This window comes from Haemaphysalis longicornis, unplaced genomic scaffold (assembly GCF_048455015.1).
Source record: "Haemaphysalis longicornis isolate Haplotype H1 unplaced genomic scaffold, Haemaphysalis longicornis Haplotype H1 scaffold_1, whole genome shotgun sequence".
NCBI lineage: Eukaryota > Metazoa > Arthropoda > Arachnida > Ixodida > Ixodidae > Haemaphysalis > Haemaphysalis longicornis.
The window spans coordinates 408,463,751-408,479,907 of record NW_027526203.1 but is presented as its reverse complement, the minus strand read 5'-3'; the positions used below and the strand labels follow the sequence as shown (position 1 = coordinate 408,479,907).

The window sequence follows — 16,157 nt, the reverse complement described above, 5'->3', positions numbered from 1 at the left end:
CCGCGGTTGGCGCAGCCCTTGCTTGGCCTCCGCCCAGCATTACTGGGAACAGCGCCGACAAGCAGTAGGTGGCACTTTTGCAGAAAGGCACGCCACAGAGGACTTGTGGAAGGTCCGAATTAGATAAAGAAAGGCCACCCCTCATGCAACGAACCCCGGGTATGAAGGCTTCGTAATCCCGGAGGGGTTGATGACATCGAACTGAGATTTTCCTGGTTCACTGATGGGGCGAGAAATCACGAGACGCCACAAGCCCGTGCCACGCCAAGACGACGACGACGACGATGATGATGATGATGATGACGACGACGACGACGTGCTTTAGGAACGCGTCCTCCAAGAAGATTTTTATTGCAGTGAAACTGTTATCTTCTCGTTGGTCGGTTCTTCTTGGGTCTCTGGGTGCCGAAAGGAGTTTGAAGCAGAAACGAGGCCGAAGTGAAAAGAAGGAAGGGGACACTACCCCTCACGAGCCCCCGAAGAGCAAAAAATGGAGAAAAGGAGGTAGGAACTAAGAGAATAAGCACGACACCTGCTTCAGGTCACTTGAATTGCTAAAGGGTAACAATTAATTGGTAATTCGGGTTTTAATCATAACGAATTAAGTTTCATTTTACGGTCTCGTTCTTTCCGGTAATAAATTAGTATTTTGAGGTCCTCGCGAATTTCAGCAATTGAGTTAGCCCTGGCCAATCTCCCCTTGTGGGTACGTGCCAAAAACTTTGAGGGTATCATCATCATCATCATCACCGCTACCCACGTACCTCTGGAGGAAAGAAAAACAAAAAAAAAAGAAATTGCTTTAAGATAGAATAAAAGCGGCACAGTTTCACCGCTCCCCCTCCTCCCTTTTGCGCTGCCCGGAGAACACCACTTGAGCATCTAAAACACAACACCTTGGGTTTTAGATGCTCCTTGGCTCGCCTTGTCTCTTGTCTCTGTACACTCACTCCCCGGCGACCGCGGAAGAGGCGGCAGTAGCCCTAGCCTTCCCCCTTAGGCCGCCCCCCTCCATCGTAATCTCCGATTCCAAAACGGCCGTTCAAAATTTCGCCAAAGGATTGATCTCGCCTTTGGCCCTCAAAATGCTTCTTCAAAATTCTCCCACCACCCCAGTCGAGCTACTATGGACTCCGGCCCATACGGGTGTGGGGGGGAACGAGGCAGCACACAGGGTCGCTTGAGAGCTCACCATCCGAGCTGGTCCTGGCCTTGAGCCCTTCCACGGAGCCCTATCAGCCCGCGACAGACTTGTTACCTTCCACGACATAACCTCGCACTACCTCCTCTCCCGCCGCCAACTACCCCCAGCCGCTCCGACCTTCTCCAATGAAGAGGAACGCCTGAGGCGACTCACCCAGACACACGCACTCCCCTGCCGATATCGACTTCACCTTATCTACCCTTCTTTGTACCCCACCCCTTTGTGCCCCGACTGCGGGTCCCTCGATACCCAAGACCACTGCATGTGGCAGTGCCCCCACAACCCATTCCCCCCTTTCACAGACGCAGAGCACTGGGTGAAGGCGTTGTGCAGCTCGGACCGTGAGGTCCAGGCTAAGGTCATCCAGCGAGCTGCAATGGTCACCGGCCGGTTACCACCGCCGGTCACCCGCCACCCAGACTAGCCCCATGGGGCTCAAATAAAGTTTCTCTCTCTCTCTCTCTCTCTCTCTCTCTCTCTCTCTCTAGCACGCAACCTCACTGCCAGTCGTGGCTTCCTGTAAATGCCAGTTTTCCACTTTAGTATTTACCTTCAGTTGAGGCTGCATTTCGCTGCTCTCCTGGGATGCGGTGCGGCAATTTTTGTTGAAGGACGCTGATAACCACCTTGTGATCGGTATATATTTTGGGGGCTATACCTCGGGAATCGATCAATACAGTAATATTTTTTCTAAGGAGAGAGAGAGAGAGAGAGAGAGAGAGAGAGAGAGAGAGAGAGAGAGAGAGAGAGAGAGAGAGAGAGAGAGAGGGGGGGGGGGGGGGGGGGAGGGAGGGAGGGGAGGGGGAGGGGGAGAGAGGGAGAGAGGGAGAGAGAGAGAGACGTCTTTATTGGAGGCATGGCAGACCCTGTGGGGGTCAAAGGAAAGGGGTGAGGCAGAGTGAGCTTTTGAATGAAAAGGGGCTTCGTTCTTTGAACCTCGGTTTTGAAGAGGCACTTTGTTTCGCAGACATCGCAACTAAGACCAAATCGTTCTTTGAGGAACTACTTTGTGGAATCACTTTTCTTCGCTGTACCTACGGCGCTTGATTTCTTTCTCTGCTTTGCCAAGCACTGGAGTATATCAATGCCACTCAAATGGATGGCGGCGCGAGGCGGCCAAGTACGTACACAATGGCAGTTGTCCGATCTCCGAGACAGACGTCGAGTCCATGAAATGGGAACGTGAACATTGTCACTGAGCTACAAACCAATCTCTCGGCTAAGCTGACCTCTCAATTCCACTAAAGCTATCCCACCTTCATTCTATTCGTAGGGTCGCCAATCGTCTCACTATCTCACTGGACATCGCCATGGCACGTAGCGTCGCTGTCGTCATCCTTTCTTCATTTCTGGATATTTCGTTCGTTTTTTGAAGCACTTCAGCCTCTAGGCTTGTCTCTAGACATCCTCCACAACTGCGCAATTGCACATTTTAGACGAGGCTCCCTCTTTAGCAATTGATCGTCTTATATACTAATTCCTAAATTTATGAAAACAGAAAGATAGTTGATGGCCCATGGCACGAGTAATCTGGTCGGTCACATATCTAAAGCGAGGAAAAAAAACGGAAATTACTGTTCCATTTATTTCCGCGCCGATCCAGTTCGGGCTGAAGAGTCACGAATCAGCGGAAACGGTGTGTTCGTGTGTTATTAGGCGAATCATTTTTCTGTAGCGATAACGTAAATACAGCCTGCAAGTCAACGTTAAAACGGACAATTAAAATGTGTTCTTAAAAGCAGCGAGTGTGAGTGAATAAACTTTATTCCAACTAAAAGATATAGACACGATTCGTGTCTATAAGCACCAAATGAAAGGCCAGTAATGTAGGAAGAGTAGCACAGGTAAGCCCGTCGCAGCGGGGCGAGGAGCCATCAAAGCTCATTGCACCTTCTTTCTCCCTTTCCTGTTTCTGCTGCCGAAATTCGTTGCGGTGGTCCTGGAAGTGCTACACCTGGTCCCCAATGCCAGTCTGAAGAATTTGGAGTTGCTCCAGTTTCGGGCTTTGGTGACGGCGTAGGCAGTTGGACTCGGGACATCCCACTTCCTGTCTTTCCTTCGCGAGTAGGAGCTTGCGCTGGGTTGAAGCGTGCTGCCTCCAGGCACGAAGCATAGAGGTGACCGGAGTTCTGGTGCCTGCGGAGGCAAGGGCTTTTTATTGCCAGGTGTCCAAGTGCAACGCTGGCGGCACTGGTTCTACAGGTTTCACTGCTGGCGTGGGCATCTCAGCGTTCTAGGCATCTTCGCCAGCTTTTCTTTCCATCGGTGGGCCTAAGCGCGAGGACGGAGGTGAGCTGTTCGGACGCCTAAGCCTTAAGCTCTCACCGATGCGCGATAAACGCGGTGCTGTCAGGGACCCTACGGCAGCGCGTCTCGTGCCTTCCTTTCTCAGGTCGTCCAGGTGGAAGGTCCTTTATGAAAGATCCGGTTTCACCGAAGCCCTCAGGGTTTGTACTTGTCACGTAGGGGATGCCTCACCTGTGACGGACGACGGGTGATTCAGCTTTTCTTTCCATCGGTGGGCCTGAGCGCGAGGACGGAGGTGAGCTGTTCGGACGCCTAAGCATTAAGCTCTCACCGATGCGTCATAAACGCGGTGCTGTCAGGGACCCTACGGCAGCGCGTCTCGTGCCTTCCTTTCTCAGGTCGTCCAGGTGGAAGGTCCTTTATGAAGGAGCCGGTTTCACCGAAGCCCTCAGAGTTTGTATTTGTCAGGTAGGGGATGCCTCACCTGTGACGGACGACGGGTGATTCAGGGGTCAGGCTGCGCCCAACTTATGTCTTCGTTTGGAAGCAGCACCGCCGTTTGTTTGACGGGCGAAGGGCCACGTGAGTCGTTCTCCCAAGCTTCATCATCGCGGTCGAGACTTCAACCCCGAACTGGCCACTGCCGCTGGCTGCCGCGCCCGGCTTATTCTTTTCGGGGTCGTCGTTGGCGTCTCCCGAATCACCGGCCTGCTGCGAGCAGCTGCTGCGCCACTCCATGTTGTCGGCGCGGCCACGCGATTCAGCATGGCCGGGTGAACACGATGAGGGCCTACCGCTGGTGCTGTCAGTCCAGGCGCTTTCTACTTCCTCGGCGCTCCAATCTTGGACTGGCCGTTGAGCCGATGCCATGGGCTCTCGCTCGCGGCGTCGCTGGCCTCGACCGCGGCGGAGGTTCTTCGGACGCTCGGTTGGCGACGGGTCTGCTGGGCCTCGGAACGCGTCTCCATCGTCGCCCCTTTTGTCGTACCGGTTGGCGGAACGACCGCCCCCAGCAGAACCTGCGTCACTGTTCACAGGCCGGTGGGGCCAGTTGCGCTGTTTTACCACAGCAGCCACTCGGGCAACGTACTGCTCGGAGTGGTCTAACTCCGCAGCGTTCTATTCGCGATCCGAATCGGGCATCTGGGCTGACGTGGCTTGCGCGTACCGGTGCGGCTCTGCCCTAGACCACGTTGCGCCGGCCGGCGCTGCTGCAACCGTCCGGCCACCAGCTGCGCAGAGGCCAACAGGTACGGCCACACTTGGCCACTCCCCTCCGGTGGGGAGGGGGTACCGCTGCCACGAGTTCTTTGTGTGTGGCTCCTGCAAAACGTTTGGTGACGCACACACAGAAAATAAAAACCCATGACTACGACTGATGCTACATTCTGCCTTCAACAATGACAAAGAAACGACAAGATATAGGTTAAAAAGACGGAAGCAAGAACTACACTCGTCGACGTGCACCGCTGAAGGTAAGCATGCCCTGGGATTACGGCTCACCGTTTTCAAGTTTGTTGAAGCGTGAATCTAGTAACGCAATCCGAGCACCACAGAAAAAGCTTAAGTGTCTGTAAAACATTTCGATTCTTCAATTCTCTCTGTACTAAAAAGACAACTCCGAGTGGGTAAAGGACATAGCATCCACGTAGCTTTCTGGTGAAATTAAAATAACCGTGCCAAGACCTTGCCAAGTCAAGAATGCCGAGGAAAGCAAAGGGCAGGATGCGGTAGGCCATTAAACAGATCAAGAATTTTTGGAAGAAAGAATTATAAGAAAGAAAGAATTCTTTCTTGAAATAATTCTTGACTGCCAATCCTTATTTCTGTATTTCAACGAGCCCCTCATTTCCCATTCTGATTCGCTACATGCATAGCGAGGGGTCTCTGTTCTGGTAGTCTTGGTGCCATAGGTAGCTTGGGTTCAACGCTGGTCGAGCACTCTCGACATGTAGAAGCTCGAGTCACGGCCGGGGGTAAAAAAGAAGGTCCCCTTAAAGGGACCCTGCAACACTTTCTTCAACTTTTTTTTAGAATCTTAAATGCTTGCAGAACGTAGTCACCCAACACATCCAGTACTTAGATTAGGGGGTCGCAAAGTACCTCAGCCAAAAATTACTCCTGTATGCCCACCAGACAACCTGTAAACGCGCTCAAAAGATTCTTTCCTCTTTCCGCGTCTTGACGTTCTTCAACGGCTCAAATTACGTCACTAAGGCCATGGAGCGGCTGTTAGCCAGTTTTCCTTCAGTTGCAGCAATGAACGCTTTTCGATAGCAACTTTTAAAAAAGCCACAAAAACAAAGCAGAAATTGGAGGTGTATCTGGTGCGACGAGCCAATCACGCAGTGCCGCTCCGTGCTGGCGATAACTAAAGCTTTCGCAGCGGTTCCAGACGCGAAGGAAAGATTGAAAGCGCTTACCGAAAGTGTTGCAGGTTCCCTTTAACACCTAGTAATCCGAGTGGCACTGGCTACCACCCTTAAGCGCAGACAACAAATTCCTTAACATAAATACCCGTGAAAGTGGAGGGGAAAACAGCCCCGCCAGTAGCGTAGTGGTCATCAAACCAGACGCGTATTCTGGAGGTCGTGGGTTCGGATCCCACCCGGTGGGCATTTTTTTCTCCATCTTTTCTCCGCTTTCTTTCTTTCTTCAAAAAATTCTTGATTTGTTTCAATGACCTACGGCATCCTCCCCCTTGCTTTCTTTGGCATTCTTGACTGTCAATCCGTATTTCTGTACACATGCACACACGCACGCACACACACACGCACACACACACACACACACACACACACACACACACACACACACACACACACACACACACACACACACACACACACACACACACACACACACAGCGAGCTCTCATCATCAGTTTACATAGTGCTCCCGAAACGCCATTTGTATATTTTGACTTTGGTCAGTGACCATTAAACCATTTCAAACACATGGGCACGTGGCACAAACCATGCGCGCCCTGTGTCCCGCCATGCGATCATTTTTTACAGGTACCGCGTTTTTAATAGCCACTTGGCTCCTAGAGGATCGCTGTTTAGATCGCCTAACCACGTTTCCAGCAGGCCTCATTTGTTCTCGGCCGCAAATAAGTGTGTTCACGCCAACGAGAAACGAGGCGGCCAAATTGTGTACTGAGATGAGAAGAAGATAGAGCCTAAACATCTTGCTAGCTTCGAAGTGGCACAGGTGGCGATGGTAAACGCAGAGGGTCTGCAACGTTATTCTGCAGCGTGACGCCGTGCGAGACGAGGACACTCCCGCTCCCCCGGCCTTGCTGTGTGCGCTGCGGAACGGGGCATGGAGTGGGAGTGGGAGTGTCCTCGTCTCGCACGGCAACTGCCGTATGGCGAACCTGAATGGTTCGCCATACGGCAGTGCAGTCGTAACAAATTGAAATCGCTTAAGTTACCAACTTCCGTTGTATCGGTAAATGTGGAAGAGTTACATGTTTTGCATAAGGTTACATCTATGTATCGGTAAATGTGGAAGAGTTACATGTTTTGCATAAAGTTACATTCTATGTTTTACACACTTCCTTAAAGGAGCCATGAAGACAAAATACAAGTTTGGTTTATTATAAAGACTGCTTAGTCCCGATAACAATGATACCAATATCATCGCAATCTTCGAACAAATGACGGAGATATAAAGAAAACGTGTGAAGCAATCGCGACCCCCTAGCCAGTTTCCCGCAACTTTTCTATGACGTCACGGAACCTTATTTGTGCGATTGGCGGCCGCCTAACTGACCTGTCGCGACGACACATGACTGGACGTCTGTAATGGGGGCCTGTAGTTCCATTTGACCGCCTCACTTGAATGCTAACGTGCAGTTAACGCACTGAAAATTATGTTTTATTGTTGGCCCGTATGACGTCATTCTTGCTCATAACACGTCACTGTGGCGCAAAATTTGAATGTTTTTAAATACTTCTTGCTTTTTTTTTTCGTTGAAAAAACACCTTTTGTGACTAATGGAGCTGAGTGAGATACTGAATTATAGTTCTTTCAAATTAAACGAAGTTGTATTTTCTCTTCATGGCTCCTTCAAGGCGTAAACGTTTTATATCAGTATTAAAGCGAAGCCTAATATGGCTAGGCGAACGGACAGTCCAGTGGCCTTGCGTACGCTGAGAACTCCTCCAGCGCAACCCCATGCGCATACGCGAAAGAACCAGCTTGGACAGGAGTTGGAAGTATCGGGAGACAGGATGGCTGAGGTTTATGGCAGCGGAGCGCGCGCACAGCGATCTACTGCGCGAGTCACAGCTCAGTGCGTCAATTGCAAACACCGACCATATGTATCTTCAAAATGGGTAGGCCACGCATCATACTTAAAGCGCCGTCTTCTGGTTTTCTGGTTAACTATCTGTACGAAGTGCATGGGGACGGTTCCTATGAGTTCGGCCTGAGGTCCTCAATTTCACTCGAAATGGTATTCCGGTATTCCACATCAACACTGTATCAGGCTACACTGGCGGCAGCGTAGCCGGAAACAGCAACTATGTGTCGGGGGTATATAAACCGTCGAAACAATAAAGCTTCCTCTTTGCTGCTCAACCACTTGGGTGTGCGTGTCGTCGACACCTCTGCAAAAATGGATGCACTATGTCAGCCGCCAATCCTCGTGTGCTCGGGCAACCTGGAGGTAAAGACGCGATTCCGGCAGCGCCTCGACATCTTCATGTTAGCGACCAGATTCTCCACAAAGAAGCCCGCCGATAAAGTCGCGCTGCTCCTGCACATTGCCGACGAAGAGGCGCTTGAGGTGTACAACACCTTCAAGTTTTCCGACGGAGAGTCCCGTGACGACTACGATGTGGTAGTGAAAAAATTCGAGGAGTACTGTGTCCCAAAGAAAAACGAGATCTACGAGCGCCACGTGTTCCGAACAAGGCAGCAAGCGGAAGGTGAGCCCTTTGAGCAATTTCTTCGTGACCCGAAAATCAAGGTTCAGTCTTGCGGTTTTTCAAGTATGGCCGAGTCTATGTTGAGGGACCAGGTCGTCTACGGAATCCGTGACAAAAAGCTGCGAACAAAGCTGCTCAAGGAAACGGATCTGACGCTGGAAACACCCGTTCGCCTTTGTCAAGCAACGGAAGCCGCAGATAGGCAAAACATGGTATGGAATGATCAAGAGAAGTGCGTAGACGTCGTTCGGCCGGAGAAGTGTGTCGATGCCGTGCGGCCGGAAAAGCACAGGGTCCGGCGCTCAAGATGCACAAGGTCTAACACACTGCACGATGACCGAGCCTGCCCAACCTTCGGGAAAACGTGCTTTCGGTGCGGTAAGAGCAACCATTTTGTCGCCCGCTGCCCTGCAAAGCCCAAGAGCCGGCAGAGCTGCTGCATAACTGCAACGGACCAAGCGCGTGGGAAAACAGCTAGCTCGTGCCAAGAGAACACTGCTAGTGACGAGTCGTCAGGGGAGTTTGACATCCTGGATGTTGGAGTGTGTACGATCGCGTCGCGTCCAGAGTGGCTTAATTGTTACGGTTGGTGTGGGTGCAACAGGCAAACTCTCCTTGAAAGTCGACACCGGGTCGCAGGCCAACCTGCTGCCCTATTCGCTGTACAGGAAGCTCAGCAAGAATGCTTCTGTCCGGCCCAGCCCAGCAACACTTCGAAGCTACACGGGAGGCATAATCAAGCACATAGGCCTGGTTACTCTCCAGCTGAAGATGAACGGCACCACAGCGCCAGTAGACTTCTTCATGGTCAACAATGGACATCAAGCCCTGCTTGGCCTGGAAACTAGCGAAAAACTCGGCTTAGTATCGAGAGTCGACTCGGTCAAGGAGGAAGACATTGTAAGCCAGTTTCCGGACGTGTTCTCAGGAACTGGTTGTTTGGGCCGCCCCTACCATCTGACTCTGCACGAGCACGGCGTGTGCCCCAAGCCCTGAGGACGCCACTGAAATCGGAGCTGGATCGCATGGAAAAGGAGGGCATCATACGCAAAGTTCCCGGCCCCAGCTAATGGGTAAGCCCACTCGTATTGATAAGGAAAAAGGATGGCCCGCTCAGAGTGTGCATGGATCCGCGGGAGCTAAACCAGAACCTAAAGCGAGAGCACTATCAGTTGCCCAGGCGCGAAGACATCGAATTTGACCTGGCCGGAGCCACTGTTTTCACTACTCTTGATGCTAAAGCTGGATTTCACCAAGTGCCGCTCGATCCCAGTTCGTCTGAGATCTGTACCTTCGGAACACCGTTTGGCCGGTACTGTTTTCTACGGCTACCATTTGGCATAGCCTCAGCGCCAGAGGTGTTTCAGAGAGTGCTGTCCGAGATTTTTCAGGGCATAGAGGGTATCCGCGTCTACATAGACGATATCCTCATCTGGGGTCGAGACCAAGCAGAACATGATGAAAGGTTGCTACGTGTGCTCGAAGCGGCACGCAAAGCAGGGTTAACCTTTAATCGAAACAAGTGTAAATTCGTTCAAAGCTCGGTCTGTTTCCTGGGAGATGTCATCAGACCCGCCGCGGTGGCTCAGTGGCTAAGGCGTTGCGCTGCTGAGCATGAGGTCGCGGGTTCGATTCCCGGCCGCGGCGGCCGCTTTTCTGATGGAGGCGAAAAGCAAAAACGCCCGTGTGTACGAGATTTCGGCGCACGATAAAGATCCCCAGGTGGTCAAAATTAATCCGGAGCCCTCCACTACGGCGCGCCTCATCGCCTGCGTTGCGTCGGCGCGTTAAACCCCACAATCAATCGAGATGTCATCAGTGCTGAAGGCATCACACCCAACCCAAGTTTGGTCTGTGGTCTGACCCACATGCCCACTCCGGGAGATAAGAAGGCCCTGCGTCACCTATTGGGTATGATCAACTACTTTCGGAAGTACGTTCCAAACTTAGCACAGAAAACGAAGAACCTTCGTAGCCTGACTCGCGAGGACTCGGAATTTGAGTGGCTTCCCCCTCACGAAGAGGAACTTGCCGAGTTGAAGGACATACTCTCGCAGCCACCAGTGTTGGCAGTGTTCGATCCTTTGAAAGCCACAAAGATATCCACTAATGCCTCACCCACAGACCTCGGAGCAGTGCTCTTACAGTTGCATGGAGAAATCTGGCGGCCAGTGGCCTATGCATCGAGGGCACTCTCGGACCCTGAGACACGTTACGTGCAAATTGAAAAGGAGGCTTTGAGCTTGGTGTTCGGCTGTGAAAGGTTTCATCATTTTGTGTATGCTGCTGACTTAGGGCATAGAGGGTGTTCGCGTCTACATAGACGATATCCTCATCTGGGGTCGAGACCAAGCAGAACATGATGAAAGGTTGCCACGTGTGCTCGAAGCGGCCCGCAAAGCAGGGTTAACCTTTAATCGGAACAAGTGTAAATTCGCTCAAAGCTCGGTCTGTTTCCTGGGAGATGTCATCAGACCCGCCGCGGTGGCTCAGTGGCTAAGGCGTTGCGCTGCTGAGCATGAGGTCGCGACCACCAGCCATTAATCGCAATTTCAAAAAAGGGTTTGAATGACATGCCTTCCAGGCTGCAGAGATTCTTCGTACGGTTGTTGAAGTATACTTTCACCTTGCAGTATGTTCCTGGCTCGCAGCTCGTCCTGGCTGATACGCTGTCCCGGCAGAAAACTCACATCCCCAGAGAGCCGAACGACCTCGCAGTGGACATCGAGGTGCATGCCTCCCATGTCCTCTTCGACCTGGTAGCGCCAACGACCCTCGACAAACTCGTCACAGAGACCCAACATGACCCCATTCTCCAACAGGTGATATCGGCGTTGTCAAACAATAGGCCAGTCGATGGCTTGTACAGACCATTCTATGCCGAATTGACCGTTGTCAATGGAGTATTGTTCAAAGGCAGCCGTGTTGTCGTGCCTTCATCAATGCGAGCCGACATGCTAAAACGGTTGCACGAAGGTCACCTGGGCATCTCCAAGTGTAAAGCTAGAGCAAGGCAACTCATGTTTTGGCCGGGGATGAATGCGGACATTGTGGCCTTTGCCAACAAATGCTCAGCGTGCAAGGCACTTGCTTATAAACTGCCACAGGAGCCATTCCGGATTCGTGAGGTACCCAAACACCCATGGAGCAGGGTAGGTGTTGACCTACTTGAGTATGCCCATCAGACCTATCTTGTGGTATACGACGCACAGTCAAACTTTTTGGAGCTAGAAAAGTTGCAGAACGCAACTGCGGCAGAAGTCGTAGATAAGCTGAAGGCAATCTTTTCCCGTCATGGCATTCCAGTGGAGGTGAATTCGGATAATGGCCCTCAATTCACCTCGCGCGAGTTCAGTCAGTTTGTGGCCAAATATGAGTTCCGTCATGTTACGTCAAGTCCTCGTTATCCCCAGTCTAATGGCCTCGCATAAAACGGCGTGCAAGTGGCAAAACGTATCTTGCGTAAATGTGCTCTGACTGGCGATGATCACTGGCTGGGTCAGCTGAACTATAGAACAATGCCCTTGGAGGACGGACAGTCACCCAGCGAACTACTCATGGGCAGGAGGCTTAGGACTAGGCTTCCCGACTTTGGAAAGGCAAGGGGGACTCAAGTGAAAAAGCACAAGCAGACAATGCAGGGCTGTCGTCTCTCGCAACTGCAACCTGGTGACGTAGTTCGTTTACAGAGCGATGTTGGTCGGAACCCCAAAGCCCGGGTGTTGGAGGAATGCTCACCCCGCTCGTACCGCCTGGAAACTGATACTGGCCGTTGCTTTCGCAGGAACAGGAGACACCTGCTTCGTACAGAGGAGTCCCTAGACGACACCTTGAGCGACACCGACTCCAGCATTCCGCCACAGCAGGAAATCCTCAAGCTGCTCGAACCCAGCCAGCCAGTACCGAACCCAGAAGATGTAGACCATCTTGCCCAATCCTTGCTAGGGGTCACCACTCCTACACAACAGTCACAGCCTGTACCAAGGAGATCGACCAGACCTCGAAAGCCCCGCGTCAAGCTTATGAACGGTTCAACCAAATTCCGTAATTCTTAAAAGGAAGGAAGATGTATCAGGCTACACTGGCGGAAGCGTAGCCGGAAACAGCAACTATGGGTCGGGGGGGTATATAAACCGTCGAAACAATAAAGCTTCCTCTTTGCTGCTCAACCACTTGAGTGTGCGTGTCGTCTCTCATCGGCTGATACAAACACTAAAGGCAGCCGAACGTATGTCTCGATCTGCTTTCATTGGCTGAATTTCTTGACAATAGCTCCCATTGCTAACAGTTTGGAAGAGCCCCAGTTGTTCTCTCTCCTCGGGAGTGGCAGTATCAAATATTTACGCGTCTCAGCTGCTTGGGGAGCGCTCAATGCAGAAACCAGGCCACGTAAGAAATGTGGAGCGGCTGAATACCTTCTCTTAGTTTAACCACAGAACAGGGAGGATTTTAGAGAAGCAAAGGTCTAGCTTTGCCTGTAGTGCCAGAAAAAGCGTAGTGGCGGCGTCGTGAACTACCCAGTACGCCCGCTTGATGGCGCTGTAAACACGGCTTTGTAAACATGGCGGATGCTTTTTGCACAGGCCGCTTGAGCTCCTTAATAACATGGCTGCCCTCGCACGGCGGCCGCCGGCTCGCTGCTCCACGGCCGGACTCGACTCTCCTCCTCCCGCGCGCGAAAGGGGCGTCGAGTCCGGCCGTGGCTGCTCCTGCTGGCTCCTGGCTGGCACGCTGGTCGCGTGTTTACTTGCGCCGCGCTAGTGAAGTGATGTTACGCCAGGTGACCAGATGGCCTCGACTGGCACAGACCACAGTGAGCAGCAAGTGAGAACAAATCGTTTATTGACATCCGCAAGTTTACAGAGGCCAGGACATCATTTCATTTCGATCGCTGCAATTGTACGTCGCTTTCGTGACAACATTTTTTTTTTTTGCCATAACAACTCGTTCACTTGCACTAAGATTTCGAACGAAGGGCACAAATGAAGTATTGACGGCGACAACGGTTTCCTTTGCACCGTCTTTCTAGCGGAGTGCATAACACTCACCTTCTGTTTGAAGAATCGAATATTCTGGCCTCGACAGCTGCCTTCCGATGCGGAATTTCCCACATTTGTCATTCCACAAGCACTCAATTCTCGTGTTTTGCCAGTCCTCTCAACAACTGATGGACGCAAAAGCACATAACAGCAATAACAGTCACGAAACCGGTGCTCCGCGCACATTGAAACGGTCGGCCGTTGCAGCGGTTTCAATTTGAATTGGCGGCTTTGTGGTTGCGAATTCAGAAACAAGGTGGTGCACCAGTCGGCTGTTCGTAAAAAGTTGCGTACATTTTTGCTCAACGGATGTTTGATGCGGAACTTGTTAATAGTATTTTTAAATAACACATTGTAAGCGAACTGTGTGGGCTCTTTGAGTCACGGAATGAATGTTTTGTATTCTATACCAAAAGTAACATTTTGCCTGCGCCGTCTGGTGGGCTTGATGGTCGAAAACAGCGCTTTAGGTTGGTCAAGGTTGGTCACGTGGGGCGTCGATTTTTACGCCGCCTATAGGGAAGACAGGGAACGTCCAAGCTTGCGAGCCCTGGTTTAACCCTCTTTTATAATTTTACCCAACTCTCAGAGAAGTGGTCGGATTGACTTGCCTGTTCGTAAGGAGCTGTGCTCGGCGGCGGCAGCGGTGGGACCTCCAATGGACGATCGCGGTCCGCGGATGGCGCGGACTCCGCTTGGCGTCAGCTCGGCATCTTTGCCCAGCGGCCAGGGCACGGCGTTGCGCGGAAAGGAGGGCATACAGCGAACCTGTAAACGCCGAAAAGACCGTCCTCCTGAAGGGCTCCCACGACCACGCACCCTGACACTGACCATCGAACAGCAGGCTTCGCTAGACCAGAGCCTCCCTGATCACAACGAACTACCCTGGTGCGAACCCAATAGCATTCTGCCACACTCACGCGATGCCACAGCACGAGGCACGAGGCTTTTCTAGGGACCCTAACGAGGCATTACGCCCCTCTGAGTGCCCGAGACAATGATGATAATAATGGCACTTGGGAACAACCACAGGCCTTCCGCTAACCTAAAAAAAAAGGTTTGCATGGTTCAAATGACTAGCGCCCGAAAGCTAATCGAAACTTAGGTTAAAAAATCTGACGCACCTTGCACTGAATACATTAATTTATTAAATTACGTTTTATTTTTAATAAATAATAATTACTATATTTTTATTCACACGCAAACTGCGGCGCCAGCAGTTCGAAAAACGCGGTGTGGAGAGAGAGGGGGAAGAAGTTTGTCTGAATAGGGACCCTATAGTCTGAATTTACTCCGTCGCGCTTGGGCAGGGCGTCCACGTAGGAAGCATATGACGCGTTGCCGCCAAATTTAAGTCTCGCGTTACGAGGCGCCGGCTTTTTCGGTGAGCCACTTGATTCTTTAGCGTGAAAATTTCAGAGCCATTTCCACTTCGCGGGGATCGAATGCAATTGCAGATTAAAACTTTTTGGGCGTTGCTTAGAACTGTCAAAAAATACGAAGGCGGAAGCCTACAGCAAATTGAACCTTCTGTTGATCTGCTGTTGAACCTTCTATTGATATTTGAAGTAGCGCCCTTCGCCACTTGACCAGCGCTAGCCTGTGGGCAGCACCCTCCAAAGTTCGTTTCGTTCAAAGCCAAGACCTTCCGTTTGGTCTGCTGTTGGACTTTCTGTTCAACTTTGTGGTAGCGCCCGTCACCACTTCACCAGCCTCCCGACAGCACCCTCCGAAGCTCGTTCCGCTCGCTTGCCGTCGCCATTTCTTAGCCGTACCCTCGCCCTGCTGTTTGCCATTCCTGGCACGTCATCCCGGCCTCACGCTCCCGGCTCACGCAACTTCAAGCTAAAACAGCTATTAAAAGTTTAATTCCATCCATGCCTGCAGGCCTCGAAACTTGGCGCAGCAAAGTGCGGAGAAGGACATTGCTAGGCCAAGAAGTATGAGAGAAAGTGGCGAGGAGGCAAGGAACCTACGAGCAGCTGTGGGGAGTGCGCGCCTCAAGAAAAAGAAAAAAAAATCATGCATCTCCACGAAGGGAATCATGACGGGTGGGCGAAGCACTGGGGTAGTTCTTACCGTAAATCACCCGTGGCATTGACCACTCGCGCGTGTAAATGAGTGACAATGCGTGTGTACAGTACATACAATTCCAATCCAATCCAATCCGATACAATTCAATTTAATCCAATCCAATTCAATTCAAAACAATCTAATCCAATCCAATGCTATTCGCGCATGCGCAACACTGTGTACTTCAGCATCTGGTAGGCCGGGCGAGACAGGCCACCAAGACTCAGGGCTTCCCCCACCTGGTTGTCAACCAAACAGTATTGACTGCTCGATTAAACGTTTATTCCCCCTCCGTCCGCGGGGCGCTCTGTAGTTTCTTTTGGTTCGTAGCGAGGACGTTTGCTTTGGATTCTGGCTGAGTTGAAGATTCGGTGAGTTTAAGTCACCTATGAGCTCAGGCCCTCCTCCGCACACAACCAGGCTTCCCTGGGCTTGGTAGGCTTAGCTCTGCTCCCGAAAACGGCAAAACTGGTTTGCTAGCCCACTTGTGATCCTTAACGTTGTCAGGTGGTGGGTGGTTGCCTCTCTGCATGACCACAGTAAACTTGCTTTACTGGAGGGTGTCACGTCATGACGTATGGTGACGTTGTCTTGACCAGCTCAGAGAGATGGACGCAGGAAAGCCGTTGACATGTTTAACATAACGCACATTTAATG

At 51.6% G+C, this 16,157-nt stretch overlaps 1 long non-coding RNA gene across 1 annotated transcript; it reads left to right on the top strand.

The window, feature by feature from the left end:
• Positions 1–9,363: 9,363 nt before the first annotated feature.
• LOC144172468 (uncharacterized) lies at positions 9,364–12,429 on the top strand. Its single transcript, XR_013323017.1, has 3 exons — positions 9,364–9,461; positions 11,022–11,210; positions 12,173–12,429. It is a non-coding gene; the product is annotated as an uncharacterized LOC144172468 (long non-coding RNA).
• Positions 12,430–16,157: the final 3,728 nt, after the last annotated feature.